We start from the raw sequence: 11,023 nt of genomic DNA, 5'->3' as shown, positions 1-11,023 counted from the left end.
ATAAGTGGAGATCTATATTGTTTAGTTGTTACTGACGACTTTACAAGATTTTCCTGGGTGTTGTTTCTAGAGAAAAAAGATGAAACGTTTGATTCTTTGATGAGGCTATTCAGAAAGATGGAGAATGTTTACAAACTGCCGATTAGACGTATTCGAAGCGACAATGGCATGGAATTCAAGAACAACCATATGCTCGAATTCTGCAACGACAAGGGTATTCTTCATGAATTCAGCACACCGTATACTCCTCAACAAAACGGTGTCGCAGAAAGAAAAAATCGTACATTGATCGAAACGGCTCGTACCATGTTAGCAGATTCGAAGTTACCGGTATATTTTTGGAGTGAAGCAGTTGCCACGGCATGTTACACGCTCAATCGGGTTCTTACGGTGAAAAAGTTCAAGAAAACTTGTTTTGAATTACTTCATCTTTACAAACCGAATCTGAAATTTTTAGAACCATTTGGATAACCATGCACATTTATTGATCCAGACGGTAAATTTGGTGCAAAAGCTAATGAAGGTTTTTTTGTAGGTTACGCTACTCCGTTGAAGAGAGTTTTTGTTCCGAGTTTGGGGAAGATCATTACAAGTTCAACACGTTGACTGTCAATGGTTTACTGCTCCGAGTCAACTTCCCGGAAACAGGTTGCTATTTGATTACGAAAATCTTTGGGAGTCATTCCATTTGCCGACAGAGCCTAGTGAGGAGGAACTGGCATTCTTATACCAACAACAGCAGTCTCTTTCACAAGAACAAGTGCCGAGACCGTTGGTAATTTCCTCGCCCACCGTGGGTTCAAATGATCATGAGGCTGGTCCTAATGGAACTGCACATATACCCCCAGAAGAAACAGCTCCAATATTTGATCAATCTGACGACTCAGAATCGGAAACCGATCCGATTTATGACGAGGAACCAAATATTGAGACTTCAAATGTTATTGATCACACGGGTGATCAGAATATAAGAAATTTGCAATCGGAAGTGAGTATACCGGATACAGTCATGCCAAGAACGTTATCTTACCATCCGTCAGAGCAAATCATTGGTGACCTTCAAAGCGGTGTGAAAACCCGTGAACAAATAAACAAAGGACTTACATGTTTTTACACTTCTATAGCATCTTCACAAGTAGACTTCTCATTAAAATGTTTTATCTCGCAGGTAGAGCCAAAAACATACAAAGAAGCATTGACCGAAGAGAGTTGGGAAAATGCAATGCAAGAGGAGTTACAACAGTTTGAAAAACTTGGAGGGTGGAGGTTGGTTGATCTCCCGGAAGATCAGAAGTTGATCAAGACCAAGTGGGTCTTCAAATGTAAGAGAGATGATAGAGGGGTTATAGTAAGGAACAAAGCACGTTTGGTAGTCCAAGGATTTAGTCGGCAAGAAGGGATTGACTTTACTGAAGTATATGCTCCCGTTGCTCGACTTGAGGCAATCAGAATCTTCTTGGCGTTTGCGTCATGGAAGGGATTCAAGGTCTACCAACTGGATGTCAAATCTGCATTCCTCTACGGCAAGATTAAAGAAGAAGTGTACGTCGGACAACCACCGGGTTTTACCGATCCTGTGCATAAAGACAAGGTGTATCTACTTGACAAGGCGTTATACGATTTACACCAGGCCCCGAGAGCCTGGTACAAGACGCTTTCCCAGCATCTGCTGACCAACGGGTTCACCAGAGGAACTGTCGATAGTACTTTGTTCACTAAAGAGGTTGTAGGACATCTACTTATCGTGCAGATATATGTGGATGATATAATTTTCGGATCAACGAACGAAGAGTTCTGTAAAGAGTTTGAGAAGGTCATGAAAAAGAAGTGTTGGTGCATCCGTCTGTCGTCTACGTCTTGTATCGAGTCTTGTATAGAATGTACTAGATTAGGGCAGTAAAATCGAGATAGCATGAATTAGGGTGATTCCGCTTGAAATGTCACCTGGACATGTTCAAGCAAAATCACATATTAACCTGATTCCGCTCGTGTTGTGCTAACTGATTTCGCTCGAGACTGTAATGTTGATTCCGCTTGAGATGTATTCAAGCGGAATACCATGCCTATATAAAGGCTGTTGGAGCGAAATCATTAAGTAGTTGTTCCGGTTTTGCCACGAAGTGTCGAATCGCTGTAAACGTCATTATTATCAATCAAACGACAGTTTAAAGTGTAAAGCTTGCTGAATCGAACTCAGTTTCTTAGTTTCCGCCTCTGAAACAAAGATAAACTCTTCTGATCTACTCGTTCGGGTCTGAAAACGATCCTACAAGAGGTATCAGAGCCTTGTAGGATCCGTCTGTCGTCTACGTCTTGTATCGAGTCTTGTATAGAATGTATTAGATTAGGGCAGTAAAATCGAGATAGCATGAATTAGGGTGATTCCGCTTGAAATGTCACCTGGACATGTTCAAGAGAAATCACATATTAACCTGATTCCGCTCGTGTTGTGCTAACTAATTTCGCTCGAAACTGTAATGTTGATTCCGCTTGAGATGTATTCAAGCGGAATACCATGCCTATATAAAGTCTGTTGGAGAGAAATCATTAAGTAGTTGTTCCGGTTTTGCCACGAAGTGCTGCCGAAGTGTCGAATCGCTGTAAACGTCATTATTATCAATCAAACGACAGTTTAAAGTGTAAAGCTTGCTGAATTGAACTCAGTTTCTTAGTTTCCGCCTCTGAAACAGAGATAAACTCTTCTAATCGACTCGTTCGTGTCTGAAAACGATCCTACAAGTGGTATCAGAGCTCAGGAGGAAGAGTTCATACCAATTCAGCTGCAATTTCTGATTTCTACACCTTCTGCTTCAAATTGAACATCTTTTCACAGTCAAAATCAACTAAATTCTCAACAGTACACGCGTAATCATGATTTAACAAATCCTTAAAAATTTCAAGTTAAAATTCGATCTAAAACTGATATTTTTGGTTATTCCGCTTGAAAAAGTTCGATTGAATGATGACGTCACAGTGATTCTGCTTGAGATTTGGTTCTGATTTCGCTCCAAATCGGCATTCCACTTGAAATCTTTTCTGATTCTGCTTGAAAATAGAGATTTCGCTTGAAAAATTTTGGGTTAATTCCGCTTGAAGCTTCAGATTTAATTCCGCTTGAAGTTTGTTTTGATTCCGCTTGAATCAAAGTTCCGCTTGAAAAGTTGTTGACTGATTCCGCTTGAATCAGTAATATCTCTTGAAAAAGTGGTTTTGCCTAAACTTGGTATTTCGCTTGAAAGTCTGTTTTAAGAAATTATTGATATCCGAATCATGGACGAGGATTTTTATAACGCATTCGCTACCCCGGTTACCCCGATCACTATTACACAGAACACGATGTTGGAAAACGAAACGGGGACTATGCAAAAACCGCCTAAGCTAATGAATATTGAGGAGTATAAGGGTTGGGAAGGACGGTTTGAAAATTGGGTACAAGCTAACTATCAAGATGCTTGGGAATGTGTTGAAACAAAATATGTTCGACCGTTAAATGACGATGAAGAGGAGATTGCTATCAAGGATATGAGTGCGGATGACAAAAAGAAATATAAGAATGAGAAAATGATGCTAAGCTTACTACAACAAGCTGTGAAAGAAGATATCATGGTCTTATTGCAACATAATGGAAGCTCTTATTCGATTTGGAAAGCGTTAAGATCAAAGTTTGTTGGTAGTCAAGAGATGATCAAGAACAAGAAATCACTTCTGAAGAAAGAGTTTGACTTGTTTCGTGGTTTGAAGAATGAAAGCACAAAGCAGATCATCGAAAGATACTGCAATTTGTTGGTAAATATGAAGAGGGTAAGCATCAACAAAGATAATGAAGAACTGATAGAGAAGTTAGCAGATGCATTGCCACACGAGACTTGGGGCACGTATTTGATGATGCTCAGAAACAAGAAAGGATTTAACACGCTCACATTGAGTAAATTTAGTGAGAAGTTGGAAGCTCAAGAGATGGAGCAACGAAAGATTGTTCGAATGAAAGACTTCGATGGTGAACAGGATATTGGGTTGTACTACAAAGCAGGATTGAATGAGAAAACCACAAATTTTTCTCCAAAAGTGGAAACTGCATTCAATGCTAAAGGTTCATCTGAAAGTTCATCAAAAGGATCAAGCAGCAACACGAGTTTCTCATCATTTCCATCATTTGATCCAAACATTTCAGCATCAAAGAATGGAAGAAAACTTCAATGCAACATTGTATTAAATCTTGAGAATGATCAAGATTACTTAGAGGAAGTTGCTAAGAATCACATGTCTTTGTTGGGAATGGTATTAGAATCATACAACAGTTTTGTGGCAGGAAAGATCGGGAATCCAATGCTTACGAAAGAGGATTACGATCAAACAGATGCTGAGGAGATGGAGGTAATGGATATAAAATGGTGTCTGGCAAGTGTGTTGAGGAGAGCTGAGAAATTCAAGCAGATTACAGGAAGAAATGATTTACGAGAAGCTAACATTTCTACTTTAGGTTTTGATAAGTCTAAAGTTACTTGTTTTCGTTGCAGGGAGAAAGGACACTTCAAGAGGGAGTCCACCAATCGCGAAGCAAGTGGAGCTCAAAATCCTTTCAACAACAACAATGATTACTATCGGAAGGCCATCTACCATTAAGTCGCTCAACAACCAACTCAACAACATCAACATCAGGCACAAACTGCACATGGAAGAAATGTGATTGAAGATTCGTCAAAGAGAGCTTGTATGGTGAATCAAGATGAGAAATTCATCAACCGGATTCAACTGGGATAAATATATACCAGTTGATGGCAAAGCATGTGTGATTGATCAAGATGATGAAAAATTACCTGAAGGTTTTAGCTGGGAGAATTTCACTTTATATTCCTGATCAAGATACAGTTCACACAAATCACACAGCATTTGTTGCCAGAATCGAAGAAGATAGTGATGATGACGGCACTGAGTATTATGCTAAACAAATGAGAGATCATTTGAAGATGTTGGTTGAAAGTGATAGAGAAGATGAGAAAGTCAAGAAGAAAACGAAAAAGGCAAAGACACCGGTGAGTAGTGACAATGAAACTGTACCGCTAGTGAGACAAAAAGTGAAAGAAGTTCCAAAGTTTAAAATTGATGAACAAGCTGTTGCGAAAAAGTGTCCAGTAATGTGTGGAAATTGTGAAGAAATGAAGAAACAAAACAGTTCGTTGATTCACAATATGAATCGTTTGAAGGAATCTTATGATGTGCTGAACAAAACGATGAACATGTACAATGACACAACTGAAGAGCAGGCTACCGCAATGAAGACACTTCAAGGAGCATTCATGATCAAACAGAAAGTTGTGAACAACTACATCGAGAAGTGTGCAGCTCTGGAAGAAAAGCTAGAGTTACAAAGAATTGAAACTGAAAGAGTTAATCATTTGTTGAAAAGTTACTCATGTACTTCTTATGTCATTGACAGGATTTATCCCACTGTTGAAGGCTTGAAGGCATTCGAAGATGATGAAGTAACTGAAGAGCAAAAGACAACTGATGAAAAGACTCCAGAGAAAAAGACTGAGAAGAAGAAAGACACTAAGAAAAAGGCTGACAAGAAAAATTCTGGTAAGAAACAAGGTGTCAGTTACAACAAGTATCCACCCCCGCTGGAAAATGGATATTTGCCCAGAAATCCAAATTCTGAAAGAGTCCAAAAGGCTACAAACTTACAGTGGGAGTCGGAGTCGTCAGTCAATTTGCCAGAAAGTATTGATGTCACGTTTACATCGTCTGACACTGATCAACAATCTCAATTGATGAAGAAAGTGGTGGATCATGTGTTAGATAACGATGAAACTGAGGAGTCAAAGCCGGAGTCTATGTCAGAGTCAAAGTCCGAGTCCAGCACCCCGGGTCAAAATGGAAAACAGGGCAAAAGAGTTTATGATAAAGAATTCCTGTTATCAAAATCTAATTTGGATGATGAAACGTTTAAAGTTGCATACACTTTGAATGATTCGGACAAATTATATTCTGATGAGGAATTTCAAATAAGAGGTGTCAAAACTGAGATGATAAACAAGGTTTTCAAATTAACAGAAATTAATATTTCTGAAATAAAAGATTTACATCTTAATGAAACACCTAAAAAATACACCTCAAGAGTTCAACAAAGATTAAACAAGAAAAAAGGTTATGGTTCTGGTTCTGGTTTTCAAAAGAAACCTAACCATGGTAATTTTAAAAAGAAAGGTCTTGGTTTTACTCCAACAGAAAAACAGAAAAATGAAAAATATGTTCGTGATTTTAAATCAAAAATGACATTTGTTTCAGGAACATCATCAGAAGAAGAAGAAAAGAAAGCATTTTAGAGACAGTCAAACAGAGAGTTCCTTGCAAAGAAGCAAGAAGAAATGAAGAATGCTAATCAGAGAAAGAAAACTCGAACTTGTTGGTAGAATTGGACATCTTGCGGTGAACTATTCGCAAGCAATTCAAACCAAACAGGGAGTTTCTAAACTCAAAGAGAAAGTGGTTGAGTTTGAATTACCAATTGATATAACCAAACTATTCAAAAATTCAAAATTTGAAATTGGTGAATGTTCAAACAAGTTTTACAACAAAAGAGCTAAATCTGACAACCAGAAATGGGTTGTTAAAAAGTCTGTTGATAGTTCTAGCGATGATTCTGATAAGTCAAAATCAGAGGAGCTATCTTCTGGCGATGAATCTGATTCCACAAAATCAGAGGAGCCACAAGTTGTTTCAGAAAATGGTGAAAAATCAGTCTCGACTATGGATGATGAGAATTTTCCACCACTTCGGGCTGAAAATTTTAAGAAGAAAATTGGTAAAGTGGAAATATCAAACCAATTTTATGATGATAAAAAGGTTTTTGATGTTGAAAAGGCCTTTAACCCCACTATAAAACATATTTTTGGAAAAATGATTGACAAAAAGGTCAAAGGAGTTAAAGAGTTCTATGAGAAGAAGAGGAAAGGTAAGAAACCGAGTGATGATGACTCGGTAACACCCAAGGCTGGTCAGGCTTGGGTGGATATACTCTTTGAATAGAAAAACCTGACTTGCCGGAGATCCCAAGTTTGTAATCGTGGATCAGGAATCGGCATTTTTATTGTTTGTTTAAAATGGATAAGTGTGACTTGCCGGAGTTCCCAGGTTGGTAAGAGTGGAACATGAATCGGCATCATTCTTTGTATTTGATTGTGTTTTACGTACAAGTGGTAAATCAGGGGCATTAATTTGTACTTGATTTCTTACAAGTGGTTGAAGACAATATGATGAACCACATCCCCGACTCTACAATTGGTAAAATCAACTAAACTTATTTTCCGGAAAAACCATTTTGATTAAAACAAACTTAAGTGTTTTGAAATCATAATGGGAAAATAGTTTGATGAAAGGGGGAATTCTGATTGTTTATGCCAAGTGGATGGCGAATTGAAGCTTGAAACAGCAGTTGTCATATTTCTGTACAGTTTGTTTTCAAATTTCTTTATATGTTTGTGTTTTAGGGGGAGTAAAAATTTCAGAAAATCCAAAAACATTTGAAAATTTGAAAAAGTCAAAAACATGATAAAATCAAAAATGAGTTTTGTTGTGAAAAAGAGGAAATGATAGTACATCAGTGGACTATCGCAACATGCTAAAGAAATGTAAAGTAAAAATGTGATAAACAATCTTACTGTGGATGTGCCAATAGGTTTTGCACATTTAGTAGATTGTGACGAGATATAAACCTAAAGTCAAACTTGCTTATATCGTGGGTAAGATTTCTTGGATATATGGGTAACCCCCGAAATCTTGTTTGAAAGGTCCCTCTTTCTGAGATACTAGGTCTTTATACTCAGTGATATCTGGGGTATTATCCCGGGACTTCTGCTGAATGGAAATTCTGACCTAGTCCCTGTATAATACTTTCTGCAATTGCTTGAAACGTAGCATCACCCTCAGCAAATTGATGAAACAATAAAATTGATAATCATTGTTGTTGAAGAAAAGATCCTCTAAAGGGGACACACCAAAAGTCGAAGCCGTCATCTCTCTGCTGAACGGAAGTTCTGACCTGAGCTCTCATGGTCTTCGCAATTTAACCCCTTTACAGATATCATCTGTGGTATACTCACCTGTAAGACTGAATATTGGGATCTGGATACGGGAGTATATTCTGAGGTGGGACACGCGATTAAGTTTAAGTACTTAAAACATTAATCCAGTATCTCGAAACAGTTGAATCTTGTGTGAAAATTTAAGTGGACCAGTATACTGACAATCTAGGTGAATTGTTTAGAACTTAAAATGAAATCAAGCTTAACGGTGTTTGTGATTTGTCTTGAAAACTGATATGATCCTCTTACACAAACTCACAAAAATATTGTTTGTAAATATTTCTTTTCTGCATTCCTTATATTCAAAATTCCAAAAAGATTTTAGTGTGTTTTAGCATAAAGTTTGAAAAATTCAAAAAGATTTTCGGCAACTGGTGTTGAAGAGCTGATTTCAAAATTCCAAGTGCTAAACATGACGACAGTTGGTTTGGGAGAGTGTGTTTAAGAGTTTAAATCTTTCAAGTGGTCATCAAAAATTTTTGTAGAGAAAATGTTTTTGCAAGTGGTAAAATCTATATTCCTACAAGAGGTTCATCAGAGACTAAATGTTAGATCATTTTATGATTTTTACAAGTGGTGTCTGAGTGAGTTAAAGGTTTATATTAGAAAATTTATGTTTGAGGTAGAGATTGTGTAGATAACCTGAGCTGGAGGAGAGCCAGGTCACGATCTTGGAATGGATTCTGAACCTGTGAAAGCCAGACTGCGATCCCAGCTGATTGAGATGGGGAGTCTGAATGACAAAGAGCCAGGTTCTGATCCTGAGATTGTTTCTGCCAATGAATTTAAAGATTCAACACTCAAGGGGGAGTGATATGTTGGTGCTGATAAAGAGAAGAGGTCAACATCCGAGGGAAGATTGAAAGAGAAGAGAAGATAGAGATTGAGGATGCTTACAGTGTCAGATACTTCAAAGAGAAGCCGAAAGACTAATAAAGACTGAAGATGCGAAGACTCGACACTGAAGACTCCGTCAACATCCGAGGGGGAGTTTATTGGTGCATCCGTCTGTCGTCTACGTCTTGTATCGAGTCTTGTATAGAATGTACTAGATTAGGGCACTAAAATCGAGATAGCATGAATTAGGGTGATTCCGCTTGAAATGTCACCTGGACATGTTCAAGCGAAATCACATATTAACCTGATTCCGCTCGTGTTGTGCTAACTGATTTCGCTCGAAACTGTAATGTTGATTCCGCTTGAGATGTATTCAAGCGGAATACCATGCCTATATAAAGGCTGTTGGAGCGAAATCATTAAGTAGTTGTTCCGGTTTTGCCACGAAGTGTCGAATCGCTGTAAACGTCATTACTATCAATAAAACGACAGTTTAAAGTGTAAAGCTTGCTGAATTGAACTCAGTTTCTTAGTTTCCGCCTCTGAAACAGAGATAAACTCTTATGATCGACTCGTTCGGGTCTGAAAACGATCCTACAAGAAGTTTGAAATGAGTTCAATAGGGGAGATGAAGTTCTTCCTAGGGCTTCAAGTTGAGCAACTGCCCGACGGAATCTTCATACACCAGACCAAATTTGTGAATGGTGTATTGGACAAATTCAATATGTCTGAATCATCTCCCACATCAACCCCCTGGCTATGAATCATGGCATATGTTCGGATGAAAGTGGTGAGAAAGTGGATGAAACGCAATATCGGTCAATCATAGGATCGCTAATGTATCTGACAACATCACGACCAGACATCATGTATCCAACTTGCCTCTGCGCCCGGTATCAGTCAAGTCCCAGAGCATCACACATGACAATAGTGAAGAGAATCTTACGGTATCTCAAAGGTTGCCCAAGCACCTGCTTGTGGTATCCCGATCCGGTGACTTCTCTCTAACTGGATATTCTGACTCTGACTTCGGGTGCTGTAAGTTAAATGCTAAGTCCACAACTGCTGGTTGTCAGTTCTTTGGAACTCGACTAATCACCTGGCAGTGTAAGAAACAAACCACAGTCTCTCTCTCGACTTGTGAGGCTGAATACGTTTCGCCTTCCAGCTGTTGTTCTCGGATCCTCTGGATCCAACAGCAAATGAGGGACTATGGTTTGCAATTCTTAGACACACTAATTTTCGTGGACAATGAGGCAGCCATTAATATCACTAAAAATCTGGTACAACACTAAAAAACGAAACATATTGAGATTCAACATCATTTTATTCGTGATTCCTACGAGAAAAAATTGATTCGAATTGATTATATTCACACCGATGAGCAGAGAGCTGATTTTTACACAAAACCCTTTGATAAAACAAGATTTAGTTATCTTTTAAAATTGAACGGGTTAAAGAATTTGTTTTTTGGGAGGGTGGTAGAGTGTGTGGCCGAGGAGGACGGCGATTAGAAGTGATCTGCGTCTTGTTGTCATGTTTTCTGTACAGTTTCTTTACTGCTTTTGATAAAACCAAAAACACAAAAATATGTTTTTGATTTTAGGGGGAGAAAGTTTATAGAAAATACAAAAAACATGATAAAATTTCAAAAATTCAAAAACATTGAAAAAGACAAAATGAGTTTTGTTGTGAAAAAGAGGAAATGATAGTACATCAGTGGACTATCACAACATGCTAAAGAAATGGAAAGTCAAAATGATTTTAAACAAGTCTCGCTGATGATGTGCTAGTAGACTTCAAACGACTAGTAGATTGAATTTGAGATATAAACCTAAATATCAATACTTACTTATCTCGTGGGGAACATCTCTTGGATATATGGGTAACCCCCGAAATCTTGTTTGAGAGATTGCCTGATTCTGAGATACAAGGTCTTTATACTGTTTGATATCTGGGGTATTATACCTGGTCTTCTGATATTGCGGAAGCAATGGCCTAGACCTAGTATAATACTTTATGCGCTTTAAGAGCTCACCCTCTGCATAAAAATTGATAAAATATCGAAATATACGAATCAATTGCAGTTGAAAAAAAGATTC

The sequence above is a fragment of the Helianthus annuus genome, chromosome 16 (genome assembly GCF_002127325.2).
Source record: "Helianthus annuus cultivar XRQ/B chromosome 16, HanXRQr2.0-SUNRISE, whole genome shotgun sequence".
Taxonomy (NCBI): domain Eukaryota; kingdom Viridiplantae; phylum Streptophyta; class Magnoliopsida; order Asterales; family Asteraceae; genus Helianthus; species Helianthus annuus.
The sequence above is the reverse complement of the archived record's forward strand: the minus strand, read 5'-3'. Positions refer to the sequence as shown.